The sequence below is a fragment of the Rhinatrema bivittatum genome, chromosome 3, assembly GCF_901001135.1.
Source record: "Rhinatrema bivittatum chromosome 3, aRhiBiv1.1, whole genome shotgun sequence".
In the NCBI taxonomy this organism is placed as follows: Eukaryota; Metazoa; Chordata; class Amphibia; order Gymnophiona; family Rhinatrematidae; genus Rhinatrema; species Rhinatrema bivittatum.
This window is the reverse complement of record NC_042617.1, coordinates 70,449,916-70,466,928: the sequence shown is the minus strand read 5'-3', so window position 1 is coordinate 70,466,928 and position 17,013 is coordinate 70,449,916. Positions and strand designations below refer to the sequence as shown.

At 38.7% G+C, this 17,013-nt stretch overlaps 1 protein-coding gene across 3 annotated transcripts in view; it reads left to right on the top strand.

Moving 5' to 3' along the window:
• The window catches only part of SRBD1 (S1 RNA binding domain 1), a 593,419-nt gene that overhangs the window by 465,485 nt on the left and 110,921 nt on the right, over nucleotides 1–17,013 (top strand). The window lies entirely within an intron of this gene.

Genomic DNA, 17,013 nt, shown 5'->3' with positions numbered 1-17,013 from the left:
TTCCAGCTCAATGACAGCAACCACTTCCAGCCAGGCTTCTGCAGAGGAGTGCCATCAACCCAAAATAACACAACAGGCCCATCCTAAGCCTGAGCTCAGTTTTTGATCTTTCCGAACACTTAGCAGTCCTCCGTCCCAATGAGGCACAGGATCCAGGCCTTCTTGAGATCGTGGCACCAGATAAACAAGGACCGCTGGGTTCTAAATATCGTGGAGTCTGGATACCATTTGTGTTTCTCCTGGCTACCATCCCTTCCACATTGCTCAACTCTCAATCCAAATCTCTCACCCTGACGCAGCTACTGAAATTGCATTCGCTTCTTCAGCAGTAGGTGATAGAGCCAGTTCCACCATGAAACAACCATAGCAGATTTAAAACAAATTTACAAAACACTTTTGTTTTTAAGTTAATGTGCAATTAAGATGTGACATTTTTGGCAGAGGATATGATCAAGGATAGTAGTATAACTAGTTATAAAAATAGTTTGGACAAGTTTCTGGAGCACATGTCCATTAACAGGTATTAGACAGGTAGGTTTGGGAATCACCATGGGATTGAGCCACAGAAAATGGATCTCCCCATTAGGTCCTGCTGGGTATTTCCAAGTGACTGAGACACAATGCTGGGCTCAATGGTGCAGTGGTCTGACCCAGCATGGAACTACTTTTAATCTGGTTCAAATCCTACCTGGCTAACAGACACTTCTCAGTCAAACTAGGCAACTCAGAATCCACACACTTCCCCCTCACACAAGGAGTCCCCCAAGGCTCCTCCCTCTCCTCCACCCTATTTAACATTTACCTCCTGCCACTTTGTCAGTTACTATCTGAACTCTGTCTCAAATTCTACCTCTATGCAGATGATGTTCAAATCATCATACCAATACAAGAATCCTTATCCACCACGCTAAAATATTGGGAGAAGTGCCTTGCATCCATCAATTCCCTACTCACCAATTTACACCTTGCCCTTAATTCCTCAAAAACTGAACTCCTCCTCATCCACAACCACCAAACTCACAAACTCCCATCTCCCAACAACTCTGCTGCCAGTACCTTCGCGCCTCAGCTTCCAGTACGAAACCTAGGTATTCTAATTGATCCACACCTAAACCTAAAAAAAACACATCAACTCAGTCCTAAAAGAAGGCTTCTATAAGCTCAACGTCTTAAAAAAGCTCAAACCCCTACTCCATACTCACGACCTCAAAACAGTCATCCAAGCCACCCTAGTTTTCAAACTGGACTACTGCAACTCACTGTACCTAGGCCTCCCCTACTCCTCTATCAAACCCCTTCAAATGTTACAGAACGCCACCGCCAGAATAATCATGAACGCACGCAAATCAGGCCACATAACCCCCCTCCTAAAAGACCTCCACTGGCTCTCCATCCTATCACGCATCCTATTCAAGACCCTCACCATCATACACAAATCCATCCACAAAAGCAACTCCTCCTGGCTCCGCGAACCCTTCAGAATCACACACTCCTCCTGCCCAACCAGAACAAACTGTAAAGGTACACTACACATCCCACCTCTCAAAAAAACCCGCCTCATATCAACAAGGGACCGTGCCCTATCAATTGCTGGCCCCACTCACTGGAATGCTCTACCGACAAACCTCCGCCTCGAGCCCTGCCCATACAAATTCAGGAAAATGCTGAAAACTTGGCTTTTCCACCAGGCATATCCTGACTAGTTCCCTTTACCACTGCCACCTTCACCTCCTCACCTTGCAATTAACCCTCAGCGCCCTAAGTACTATGTTAATATGTAAAAATCTTTAACCCTTTAGTTTCAGCTTTTCAGGCTCACATATGGAGCCTCCTTCTAGCTGCAGCACCTTTGTTGCAAATTGCTTCTCTTATTGCTCCCCTTTCCCCCCTCCCTGTTTTTTGTATTTTCCACCTTTTGTTCAGATGTAAACCGATATGATGTGCCCTCTAATGTCGGTATAAAAAAAGCTGTTAAATAAATAAATAAATCTTATGCTTGATCATCCAGTAAAATCTGTGATTCCTGACAAGCATTTACAGTGTACCTTAATATGATTTCACTTGTGAAAATGGCAATATGGCTGTTTATTCCTTTCTCCTAATCATTGAAAAAAACCTAAATTATAGTGGCCAAGCAGAAACCCCACCAGGAACCCGTTTGTTACTTTATTCTAACCATGATGTGTCATTAATTAGGACTCATTAGTGCCTTCCCTGGAACTGCTGCTTTATGGAATTGCAGACAACTCTGTAAATATTGATTTTGCTGATGCTGAACTTTTACTATACACATGTGAAAGACAAAAATAATAAAAAAAAAAGGCAGAATATAATCTTCTGCTATTTCTGATGCTCATAAAGAGCATTCAGAAAAAAAAAAAGAAACTTGGAACCATGCACAATTTTTCTTCATAAAGGAAAAGTTAATGGAAAGTTATTCATGCATCATCATTCATAAAAACAATTTTGAAACAACTGCACAAAAATAACCTATAGGTTCTAAATTGTAAATTAAACCAGAGATGGTATGATATGTAGTGTAATGATTACTTCCATGTAAATTACATTTACAACAAATCAATGACCCTTTTATCTACCACATGTAAATAATTTATCATAAGTAAGTTTGACTACTTAGCATAAATGTACTTAGCATAAATGTCTTGGCCACCCTCTTTAACATCTATCTACTACCACTTTGCCAACTTATCTCAAGTCTAGGCGTTACATACTACATGTACGCCAATGACATTCAACTCCTCATTCCAATAACCTCAACACTCAAAGACACCCTGAGTCGTACAGCTAACCACCTCATTGCTATCAGAAACATGCTGAACCACCTAAAACTATGCCTCAACGTGACCTCATTGAAAGAAACAACACTGGCCAAATTACCCCACTGCTGCCCTTTCAAATCGACAACACTAACATCCAACTGAAGAACAATACTAAAGACCTCGGTATCTGGATCGACAATGAACTAAACCTCAAAGAGAACATTGCAACAAAAACCAAAGAAGGATTTTACAAATTACACATACTGAAACACCTAAAACCGCTCCTACACCAACAAGAATTCAGAACCGTCCTGCAATCTCTTATCTTCAACAGTATCGATTACTGTAACTCGCTCCTGATTGGTCTTCCCAAATCGGCCTTAAAACCTCTTCAACTCTTGCAGAATGCTGCAGCCAGGGTCCTAACCGGCAAGAAAAAAACTGACCACATCTCCTCGGTTCTGAGAAGTCTACACTGGCTTCCAGTCGAACAAAGAATCAAGTTCAAGACTTTAACTATACTACACAATGCCATCTACAGAACAGAGAACAACGCTCTTGATAACTTGAGCCAGATACACAAACCACAACGAAGAACAAGGACAACCAGCAAGCTATACCTAGCAATACCCCCCCTCCCTTCAGCTAAGCTCTCCAACACTAGGAACAGAGCCTTCTCCATTGCGGGACCGACAGCATGGAATTCCCTACCAGACAACCTAAAGACAATCAGTGACTCCAAATCATTCAAAAAGGAGCTCAAGACCTGGCTTTTCAGGCAATCATTCACAGCTGGTGTTGGCTAAGCTGTCCGCCTACACTCCGAGACCCGAAATCGCATGCAAGTTTATATGCCACTCATGCTCCCGTACTCACTGAATCCATGTCTGTAAACCGTACCACCCAATTAGTCCCTGTTTGTTACAATGCCTGTTATCAGATGATGTTTTTTCATAATATATTCCCTTTTCAATTTGACTGTACATAGAAGAATGTTATGCGTTAATTTTTCTCAGTTATTTTTTTCTCCTGTAATAAGTTGTTTAAAATGTAAACCAGAGTGAAGGCAGCCTGCTATACCTCGGTATATAAACTCTTCTAAATAAATAAATAAATAAAAATAAATGGTGTTTTCCTTAGATAGCAGGACAAATTAGCCGTGACATATGGGTGACATCATCCAGCAGCACCAAACGTACTCGTCTCTCCTAACTAATAAAGCTTTTAGCTCTTCTGAGCATGTATGAGAGTTCTCACGTGGGCGTTGCCTTCTGATTTTCCTTAACAGAGCTTAAGCCAGCTCGGTAATCCACATTCTACAGAGGTGGGCGGATATTTCACATGGCTAATTCATCATGTTATCTACAGAAAACACCATTTCCGGTAAACATACTTGCTTTTACCGTTGATAAGCAGGCTGAATTAGCATGTGGAGAGTCTCAAGTTGAGGTTTGCAAAGGAGCATCCATTGCACAAGATGTTTGTCCACCATCTGCTAGAGACAGAGAATACTGGCAAACTAGTTTCAGTATGGATGAATATAACATCAGCCAGTTTGTTGATCTCTATCTCCATCTTCTGGTTGACATGCATAATCCACTGTTTGGACTGGTCTGACTGGATGAAGAGGAAACCATGTTTATCTATATGCCCAGTAAATTTGTTAATAACCACTGATTCCCTCATTTGCCCAGCACCAACATTTTTATTTTTATTTATTTGTATATTTTTATATACCACTAGTTTCCCACAAAATTTACAGCAAAAACAAGTATAATAAACATTACATTATCATACACATAACATACATAATAAAACCAAAACAATTATGAATTAATATTTAAATGCTTCTTCAAAATAAAAAGTTTTCAATTTTTTGCGAAAGGACTTCAAGTCCTTTTCACAATGTAATTGAGAGGGAAGAGCATTCCATAGAGTGGGGGACTGCATAGGACTTGTAATTTGTACTCATGCACTGGTGGTATTATCATTTAACTGTGATCTGAATATTCTCCTGGGAATATACCTTTTTAGTTTGTCAGCAAAAGAGCAGGAATCATCTGAATTCAAAAGTTTAAAATCAGTTGTAAGCAATTTAAATTGTATTCACTACTTAACTGGCAGCCAATGTAATTGGCACAGCGCAGAGCTAATATGTTCAATACGTCCTAGGGCTTTTAAGATCCAAGCTGGTGCATGCTGAATTAACTGAGGTGTCCAGTATTAACTAAAGGCAAACCTACCATAAGACTATTACAATAATCCACTTAGTTAAAAAGCAAAGCTTGCAGCACTGACTGAAAAAGATTCTCTGTTAATAGCTGTTTCAGGGGCATTAACATTTTCAATTTTAGAAAAGCCTTCTTAACCACCTGATGATATGATGTTTAAATGATAGATGGGAATCGAGTATAATTCTCAAATTGTGGGCCTCTGTCTCCAAAGGATACTGTTTTAACATTAACAGTTGGCCTTCTACCTAGCCATAGTAAGGATATTTTTCTCACACTTAGCATTAAATGATATGCTGTTACCATTCTTTTACTTTTCCCATGCAAAATTTAAAAAATACCTTTGGAAATTCTCTATCAACACACAGTAAATAACACTGGATTTCATCTGTGTATAAAAATGAGAGGACATTCAACTCTTAAAACATCACATAAAGGCCACAAAAATACATTAACATTACAGTATGGATGACAGTATTGAGACTTGCGGAACCCCTGATGATATCTCACATCTGGTTGATTTCTTTCCTCCATATTGAATCTGATACTGTCTTTTAGTTAAAAAGGATTGAATCCATTGCAGCACTTTTCCCCTTATACTAATCTGTACCTGCCTATCCAATAACTGACCATGATCTACCATGTCGAACACTGCACTAATATCCAAGGATTCCTGAATGACCTTGCTCAAATTCACAATACAATATAAAGTATCTAATAAAGAGAGAGAGTGGGATTCAGTACCGTTTTCCTTACAGAATCCGTATTGCTGTTGATCTAAGATATCATGTTCCTCTAAGAATTTATCCAACCATAGATATACAACTTCTCCACAACCTTACCTAAGGTTGGGATATTGGAAATGGGATGAAAATTAGAAACATCATCTAAGAATACTGTAGAATTATTTTGTACAGGGCGAACAGTTGCTTGTTTCAATTGATTTGGAAACATTCCCAGGTTCAGCATTTTGTTTACCATATCACATAGTATGTTGTAGGTGACATCCTTGTTTACTTTAACAAGCACAGACAGTGATCCAATACAGAATGGAATGATTTCATACTATTAATAGCTGACGTTAATTCAAATAAAGTCATTAATGTAAATGAGGACCAACTAGCACTTTGGGTTGGTGAAATATCTGTAACTTCATTTGTAGGAGTAAACTTTAACCTTATGTTATCAAATGTCCCCTGAAAATAACTAACTGGCTAAGGCATGACATCCAGGCATCACTTGATCATTTTTTAAAGGTTTACTCATTAGCTGTTTACCATCCCAAGCAACTCCAGTGGAAGATTTAGCGATTTTTCCACCTAAGCAAGGACTTTTGACCTATATGTCTCAGGACAACAGCTTTTATACTTTAATTTGACCTGATAACTTTGTTTTGTAATCTCACTGCAGCTCTTCCTCCATTCTTTCTCAATTCTACACAATGAATGTTTTTTTGTGTGGACCACCCAACTCTCCTACATGAGCACTGCATAGAAATCTTTCTCATAGGGGCTACATTGTCATAGGCCAGTGATGGTGACCTCTAGTCCTTGAGTGCCACAAACAGGCTTGTTTGTCAGGATTTCCACAGTGAATATGCATGAGATGGATGTGAGGCAGTGCATGCAAATCTTTCTGATGCATATTCATTGTGGATATCCTGAAAACCTAGCATGTTTGTGGCACTCGAGGACTGGAGTTTGCCCTCACTGTCATAGGCAGTGATCCAAACATTATACCATGAGTGTCACATTTCTTCCAAAAGAAGCATTATTAACAGACCTTTGCAGCAAACTAAAATCCAGTGCCTTTCTAAACATTCATTTTCTGGAATAGGCTGGCATTCTTTTTAATTATTCCAATGACACAAACACATTTCTTTTCATTATTTATTTATTTATTTACTTACTTGTTTTTATATACCGACATTAAACATGGGTATCACATCGGTTTACATGATAACTTTTGTGATAATGTGACGGCGGTCATATTATCTTTACATTGTAACGTTATAAATAACACAACTATGTATTGATTTAACAGTTGTAACATTATAAACATTAATATCATTTCTTAACATTGTCTTTAACTTTTTCATTAGTAATAATCTGAAATAAAATTAGAGAATGATCACTCTATGAAAGCTCCAAAACACATGAAGGAGAGAATTGGTGCCTCAAATATTCATGGTAATAAATTAAATCTAAGGTATGTCCCCCTTTGAGCCAAAGCATGCACGACATGGATATAACCTACTGTGGATAATGGCTATATGTTCATTCAGCTCTTTTTGTATTCCTAGATGTTTCATCATCCATATGGACATTAAAATCACCAATTGTAAGAGGTTTCCAATATCTTAAATGTAAATTAGCCAGCTGTTCACTTATTGGAGGTGAATATATTAAGCAGATAACCCAAGAAGAATATTTTACATGAGCTTCACATAGAGAGATAAATTCAAACTCTACTGTATCTATCTGCAATGACATTTTAAAAATAAGCAAAACCCCACCACCTTGAGCTGTTACACAAGATTGTTCCAAATAAACCCAGAGGGACACAATTGGGAGAGCAATACAGATGCCAAGATTTGGTAATTAATAACATATCTAATTTATGCTGAATAATCAATTCAACAATAAAAGATGACTCCTTTCTTACAGAGCGAGTATTATAATAGCTAATTTGCAAAATGCAATCATGGATCTTTTTTGAAGTTACCAAAGTAGGTTTTATGGGAAGTAATGTACGCTCTCTGATACCCAAACTTTTCTTAGTGCTTAAATCCCCATACCTCCCTTGCCCCATAATAATAGCAGTATTATTAGAATTATCCATGCCTATTATTGAAACATAAAAAATAAAACCAACAAGATTTGGCAAAAAAATCATCTTACTAATTAAAACAAGCTTGCAGCATGTACTGTCCACAGTTTCCATGTTGGTCCTGCAAAAAGGGATCCACAAAAAGGACCCTTTGATGTCAGCCTGCCAGGCTGTAACATAGCTGGCTCCTTATAGAGCTCACACTGATGCCTAATGAATTCACCTCACCTGCACCTATCTCAAGTCTTCAGTGGCAAGGCAGTGGCAATCCAGGAATTAGTACTGTCTTGAAAGAACATCATGCTGAGTTAATATAACAGTGAGCCCAGGGAGTAGCAGGACACAGTTTCTGATGGGCCTGACAGCTGGCTCCTGATAGGACTCACACGGTGGCATCTAACAGAAGTGGACGAGTATCTTCAGATACACTCAGTCACACGAAGGAGCGCACAAAGTAGCATGCTCCGTAGTTGTGAAACTGAGCTGCGTGCCCCACTGGCACGTGGTGCCTCTAGCACGCAGGGCATTTAAAATCCGGCCCATTATGAACAGAGTGTTAAAGTACCACCTCATCAGAGCTATAACTTTTTCTAATCTTATATTGGTCTAATAAAAGATATCACAATCTACAAATTGGATTTTCTTCAAGACCATTATGGCTTTTAATTTGATCAGTATGCTGCATGCTGATATCCCCATAAGCATGCATAGGGCTAATTAGATGCTTCTTTGTGACTAAAAGGAGTTGCCGAAAACTTGCAACAACAATTAAGACAGGCTATTGTGACCTACCTGTATTCTCTCCTCCTCCCTTCCTATACTTTGAACAAGCATGGACACCAGACCAGATTATTAAATTTAAAAAAGCAGGCTGCATCTTTTTTTCTTTTTTAACATATATAACATTAGTTCATACCTAATCATTATTCTTTTTTCTACCAAGGCTTAGATTATAACAAAGGCCAACAGGAGGAAACTGCCTGGAAGAGAGAAAGCAGAGGAAAGAGAAGTTGTACCAGGAATCTAACGCCATGTTAGATGGGGCTCCCATGCACCTGGCCTAAGTCCTTATTTTAAAATAGTGCAACTGTGACCTACCCAGCCTATCCTCTCCTTTCGTCCTGTACCTTAAATGATCATGAATAATAAACAGTCTGTAGTTTTATTGACATATTTAACATTAGTTCATCCCTAAACTGTACCCAAGCTGTTAGAATAAAGGCATCTTAGGCAGATGATATTTAATGTGGATAAGTGTAAGGCAATATATTTTGGACACAAGATGGGTGCATGCACTGTACTTTGAGGAAGTACTTGCCAATATTGACAAAGAAAAATAGCTGAAATATTAGCTGATGATAAACTGGGCTTGAGTGCACAAAACTTGGCACAAATAGTGTGCATTGAATGGGAGTGAAAACAGTATTACCAATTTCAATCTGCATTTAATCAAATACATTTAGAAGTTACTTGCTAACTTTTACATGTAAGACTAAATAGCCATAGTTTCTATAAAAGTGTTCGATTTATACTGGTACTGTGTATGTACTTCAAAAATTGTTGCAGGAATATCTATGAAAGTATTTGGTCCCTCCAGTGTAGCAATGTCTTTCTTGAAAGAATCTTTTTTTTTTTTTTTTTTTTTTTAATGCTAAATGGTATATGGTTTGCTTGGTTTATGAACTTATAAGCACATTGTTTTCCATGATACAAAAATCATTAGTTTCAGTATGAAGATATGATGCTTGCAGGTTCTTTTTGGGAACGGGAGAAATGTGGGTGTTCATCTCATAACATTTGTTTTTTCAAATGTTTCCTGGTCTCTCAGCTTTCAGTCTTTTGTAGGTCATTGTACACATGCTACCCTTGATGAGTACTTTTAAGTTGCCAGATGCCAATCAAAATGAAGTGGATGTTTTCAAGCGAGCAGAGAAAATAAGCTTTCTTTATTTGAAACTGACTGCACTTTTTGTAAAATCTTTCTTCTCTCCTTGGTTTCTTTCTTTAACCCCACTTTGGCCTCAAGCTATTGAGAAAAAAATTGGAGGCAGATGAAACAAAGTCAAGGGACAGAACTGCATAATCCAGTGATGAGTAGTAAGACTAGGTGAAAAATGAAGTTCCTTCTTTATTTTGTGCTGCAGATATCAGAAACCAATTCATAGAGCTTTTTTTTCGCAAAACTATGATACATAAAGAAACAAGAATTGACCTCTGAGTAGTTATTACTAACCTAACAGTTTAAAATGCAGGTTTTTGATTGCATTAATTTATATTTGTAAATTTCATTTTTGTTTTGTGCACTAAAGCTAAATTTGCTTGTAGAAACATGGAGGTCAATATTCAAAAAGATTAAAACGGCTAACTTAGGATAAAGTTTGGCAGATTAGTTATCCTGGATATTCAGCAGGTTAAACCTCTCTCTGAATATCCTTGAATAAAGTTATCCGGCTACCTGTAGCCGGATAACTTTAAACATAACTGGCTATCATTTCAATATCACAACCGTTAGCTTTAAAGTTATCTGGCTACAGGTAGCTGGATAACTATTGACTTAACCAGGATTTGTAGTCTCTTCATGGGGTCTGATGATCAGGTTACCAAATTATTCTGTCTTGGGCAGCACAATCCAACTTGTTGACAGCCCACAGCAGACAGCCAGGGCCAGCAGAACCAGTAGGCGAACTAGACCTGGCTTGGGTGCCGATCATTAGCGGGTGCGAGCCATGTGTGGGGACGTGAGCGACGGCGACAAAGAGGAGTGGAGATTCAGCAATGTGCATATGTATGTGTGTATTAATGTTTACATGCAATCATTACTACTGTGACTACTCTACCATGCGCTCCCAGCTCTCAGTGCAGGAGCTATTCCCTCTGTCCGCCTGAACTGTTGCTGCCTCTTCCACCTTGCAGCTCCTCAGAACTGCACAGTCTAAATACCGCCCCCTCCTCTGACGTCACCCCCGAGGCGCCGGTTCTTGAGGCCGCCGCGACACTGGAGGCATCACGCACCAAAGCGATGCGCGCCAAAGGTGCACAACAAAGGGGCACCCTTTGTATGCATCCATATTCATGTATTTCGTCTGCTTCTTCATATTCCGTCCCCCACTTCCTTCCCTTAGCTCCTCTTCCTACCCCCTTCAATTTCCCCCAACATCTTTCTGTCTACCATGTGCATCCCGATTGTAATAGGCAATGGTCATATAGCCTCAATAACTCCTATAGTAAACCTCAACCACGCCTGCCCTCTCATTACGATCATTCCTTCCGTAAAAAACAATAGCTCTTTTCATCACCTCTTTTATCTTTCATACTGCTCAGTGCCCACTCCATTAGAAAGAAAGAGCCCAATATCTATGATATATTATCAACCCAATCCCCGGATGTAATAGAAATGTGGTTGTACGAACATGATACTGTCTTACTAAACAATCTCTGTCCTACTGATTATATCTATTTCTCTCAACCTCACCTCAACAGTCGAGGAGAAGGTTTATTAATACTCATGAAACTCACCTACATCCAATAAGAAAAACCTTCCTACTTATGACAACTTTGAAATAATGTTAGTTACTACCTCTATTGTAAATTTTTGCATTGTGTACTGTCCGCCTAACTCACTTAATTACGATTTATCTCCCTTCCTTGAAACCATTGCCACCCTATTTATTTATTTATTTATTTTTGGTTTTTATATACCGATCTTCCTACATTAGATGCAAATCAAACCGGTTTACATAGAACAAGAAGAAACTTGCTAAAAGGCATTACATAAAACAATGAACAATTATGCAACATTAACCCAACTATACTATCTAATACTATCTAATACACCCTACCCAACTATACTATCTAATACAGTCATTGCTGGCGACTTTAACCTACACTTCAATTCCACCCCCTTACCCAACACTAATACCCACTTATCTGAAGCTTTACTAGGCTTAGGCCTAACCCAACTAATCACTGAACCAACTCACAAATTAGGCAAAACCCTAGACCAAGTTATACAACCCTGCAAATCTGAACTTCACTTATACTGTTTCCTCTATACCCTGGTCTGACCACTACATTATTCAATTAAAAGGTCAATTAAAACTTTAAAAAAATCCCATCAGTTCCACTGACACAAAAAAAAACATATTTGTCCGAAAAAAGATAGACCAAGAACAATTTATAGATCTTCTTCCTCAAATTACCGATCTACCAGAAACTGAAAATCTAGTTCAATCATGGAACGCATCCATCAAAAACTGCCTAAACACAATAGCCCCCATAACTGTATGTTCCATATCCTCGAAACCAAAAGCTGTTTGGTATACTAACTCCCTACGACTAATGAAACAAAAATGAAAACGCCTAGAATGACAGTGGTGAAGAAAACCTATCCCAGAACGCAAAAACTCATATTATTCCTATCTATACAAATACAAAAAAGAAATAGATCGATCTAAAAAAATCCTTCTACGCCACACAAATTAAGTCAGCTAATGGCAACCCACATATACTTTTTGATATTGTAAAAAGATGAACTACTGTTCGGCAAAATCAATCTGATCACATATACAACAATTTCTGTAACAGCATAGCTCAATACTTTCAACACAAAATAACCACTATCTCATCTAAATTTGCCCACCTACCGATTCCACAATCATTACTCCCTTCCTCATTCTGTGCCTTCACAAACTTTTCAGATAGTGATACTGAAAACATATCTCGTGTCATATCAAAAATAAAGCCCTCCAACAGTCCATATAACCCCTGTCATGGAAATGTACTAAAACCTGTGAAAGAACACATTGCCCCTTTTTTAACAAAATTATTCAATCTGTCACTCAGTACTGGCTGTTTCCTAATACACTCAAACAAACATTAATACTTCCAGTTCCAAAAAAGAAAACTACCGACCCCTTCCGCTAACTACCGCACCATCACATCCCTCATATCCATTGCTAAACTAATTGAATCTGTAGCTCACCATCAACTCTCCGAATACCTTGATGAGAACAATCTCCTCCAACCCAACCAACACAGAATTCCGCAAGGGACATAGTACAGAGACCATTCTTCTATCTTCCTTCGACACAATCCTTCGTGGTTTCGACTCCAACACAGGCTATATTGCAGTATTCTTAGATATCTCTGCCGCTTTTGATACCATAAATCACAACATTCTCACTCTCAATCTTCAACACATTGGGATTACTGGTACTGCTTTGCAATGGTTTAAATATTTTCTATCCAGTCGCCCCCCCCCCCCCCCCAAAAAAAAATCAGTCTTGATAACTTTAGCTCCTCTGGGTACTTTACTGACACAGGTGTCCCGCAAGGTTCTTCTCTATCGGCTAATCTTTTCAACATATATCTTCTACCTCTCTGTCACCTTCTAGATCAGGGGTGGGCACTTCCGGTCCTCGAGGGCCACAAACCAGTCTGGTTTTCAGGATATCCCTAATGAATATGCATGAGAGAGATTTGCATGCACTCTGCCTCAGTTGTATGCAAATCTGTCATGCATATTCATTAGGATATCCTAAAACCTCGACAGGTTTGTGGCCCTCGAGGACTGGAATTGCCCACCCCTGTTCTAGATGGATTAGGTCTGATCTTTAAAATATATGTGGATGATATTCAGTTTCTAGTTCCCTACTCTGTTTCTTGGCCCAACACTCTCTCCCTAAATGGTCTATATCTGAAAACCATTAGCACTTGGTTGTCTTGTAACTTCTTAAAGCTAAACACCACTAAAACTGAAATCACAATCCTAACTTCCATTACCTCCCCATCCGAACATTTACCGACCAGATTAGTATTTAACAACCACACCATTCCAATTGTTTATCACGTACGTAATCTGAGTGTTATAATTCACTCTAACCTATCCCTAACCACAAACATTTCTACAACACTAAAGAAATTTTACAAACTTCATTTACTAAAGAAACTAAAACCTTTACTTTTTCCAGATGACTTCTGAACAATCTTACAAGCTCTCATATTAACCGGAATAGACTATTGTAACTCTCTCTACCTAGGTCTTCCCAATTCTTCGATTCACCCTCTTCAACTCATTCAAAATACCCCTGCTTGCTTACTAGCCAACATCCCCTGTCGCGAGCATTTCACTCCAACACTACAACACTTAAACTGGTTACAAATACATTTTTTAATTCAATACAAAATATTGATTATAATTCACAACCTAATCTACAACCCATCTACTGTATGGCTCTGCTCTATCTTGAGACTTTACAAACCATCATGGCAGTTACGTTCAGTGGACAAATGTTTTCTTGAAATACCCACCATCAAAACTACATGACTGGACCTAACGTGTAAACATGCTTTTTCTGATACTGGTCCCCCTTTGTGGAATGCTTACCCGAATCCATCTGTCTTACTTCTACAACCAAAGAATTCAAAAAAAGCCCATCTATGTTCCATTGCCTTCAATAAGATCAATCAGCCATAATTCCTGTCCAGCTCTCTCTCTCACTCTCTGCTTCTTTTAATTATACCGTCTCACGTCACAAAACAACGTGTTTTTTCAATTGCTGGTCCAATATTATGGAATTCCTTTCCTATCAAATTAAGACTTGAATCTTCTACTCAAACTTTTAAGAAGAATTTACAAACTTTACTTTTTCTAAAAGCTTTTCCAAATGATTATAAGGATTATATCCTAAATTTGATATTGTTCTTTTTCCCTTTCTTCTTTCTTCTTTAATTCTCTCCATTATTTTGTATAACAACATTGTTTCTATTCTTCACATTGTATCTTTCTATTATTATTGTTATATGTGAACCGATATGTTGACGTTAGTTGAATATTGGTATAAAAAAATAAATAAATAAACTGCTTAGTTCACATTTTGTTTGTATAGGTGGTATACAAAAATTTTTAAATAAAAAAAATTTCTATATGTATGTAGACCTATAGCCAGAGGCATATGTGAGTGGAAGCTTGAAAACATGAAAGATGCCATGCTGGATCAGACTGGTGGTCCATCGGACCTGGCATCCTGTCTCCAACAGCAACCAGTCTAAGTTGCCTGGAAGTGACAAGCAATTCCATATGTAGATATCTAATTTATTTATTTATTTATTTAGAGCTTTTCTATACCGGCATTCATGATACAATCACATCATGCTAGTTTACAGTTAACAAGGGGTGTAAACGGCTTGAACATTTAACAAGTGAAGAGGAGCAAAAAAGTTACAATAAAACAAGGGTGCTAGAACTAGGGGAAGAAGAAGACAAGGCTAGAGTAGCTTAACAGTAGGATGAGCAATTATTTACATAGTCTAAGGGTCTCTCAATAGTTGTTGTGGTGCTTCAGTTAGTTAATTCATGTTGCTCTCCCCAGGAATTAAAAGGTAGAGAAGCCAAAGTCTTTCTGCCTAACAGTTATTTATGGTCCTAAGCTCCAGAAACTTGTCCAGACCTTTTCTTTTTTTGATCATTTATACTACTAGCCTTAACCATGTTTCTGGCATCAAGTTACATAACTTAATTGTCCATTGACAAAAAAAATTAGATTTATTTTGAGTCCACTGGTACAGTCTCAGTTATTTCCCATCCAATCCTTGGCTTGCCTTTCACAACCTAGCTCAATAGGTTCTCGAGTGTGTGGTGGCCTGAGGAGGCTAGCACCGATGCAGCTTCGTTTCTTGAGAGCTGGGACACATGGAGTGGAGTCCTATCTTCACCTCTATCAGTACAGGGGCGAGTCTGTGCCATCTGTGTCAGCTCTGCTGGGTCTTTGGGGTGGTGGCTTGCACGTTCTGGACTTAGTCCAGTCATCATTGTAACCAAATTTTCTGTCTGGCTTTCTTATCCATATCTTGTCTCGTTGTTATCATTCCATCTTATATAGCCTGGTTTGAAGCTCACAAGGAAAGGAACATGTTTCCACAGTGAGGCAGGAGCAGGTGTTCAATTTTTTTTATTGTATTTATAAATCAAGGCACTTACACAGTGCTTTATGTAGTAATTGAATGGAAAAAAACAATGAAAATAAGAAAAGAAACATTACATAAGAACATGTCATACTGGGTCAGACCAAGGGTCCATCAAGCCCAGCATCCTGTTTCCAACAGTGGCCAATTCAGGCCATAAGAATCTGGCAAGTACCCAAAACTAAGTCTATTTCATGTTATCGTTGCTAGTAATATAGCAGTGGCTATTTTCTAAGTCAACTTAATTAATAGCAGGTAATGGACTTCTCCTCCAAGAACTTATCCAATCCTTTTTTAAACACAGCTATACTAATTGAACTAACCACGTCCTCTGGCAGCAAATTCCAGAGTTTAATTGTGCGTTGAGTGAAGAAGAACTTTCTCTGATTAGTTTTAAATGTGCCACATGCTAACTTCATGGAGTGCCCCCTAGTCTTTCTATTATCCGAAAGAGTAAATAACCGATTCACATCTACCCGTTCTAGACCTCTCATGATTTTAAACATCTCTATCATATCCCCCTCATAGTGGATAACACATTGAAATCGTCAGTTCAGTGTGCTGCAGCAGTCAAAAAAGCAAACAATGTTAGGAATTATTAGAAAGGTCATGGTGAATAAACAGAAAATATCATAATGCCTCTGTATCACTCCATGGTGAGACCGCACCTTGAATATTGTGTACAATTCTGGTCGCCGCATCTCAAAAAAGATATAATTGCGATGGAGAAGGTACAAAGAAGGGCTACCAAAATGATAAGGGGAATGGAACAACTCAAGCTTGATGGAAGGGACTGAGGGAAACCTCATCCCTGGAGAAAATTGGGTACTCCTCTGTTGATACTCTCATTGGGAACACCACCGCCCAAAGCAGCAGGATAGATGCAAAAAGATGTAATTAACTGCTGTCTTTCAAGGTAAGTGGTCTCAGGGGATAGACCCGTACCTTGCCTTTCCATTTAAGAGCCATTTAGGAAACAAAGACGTGAAGAAACATAGGATAGGAACAGCAGAGTGCAGTGTGTCTATAATGAAGCCATCTTGGTTCCAGCAGTACCCCTTTGAAGTAAGCAGGGTGTTCCATTCGCTACTTCATACTGTTGGCTGCTGCACGAGGGTCATCAGTGTCCAGTTGTGTCTGGTTTGCAATTGAACATGGTTGGAAATTCACTACCCCACAAATGTGGCCCCCCCCCCCCCCCACCATCATCT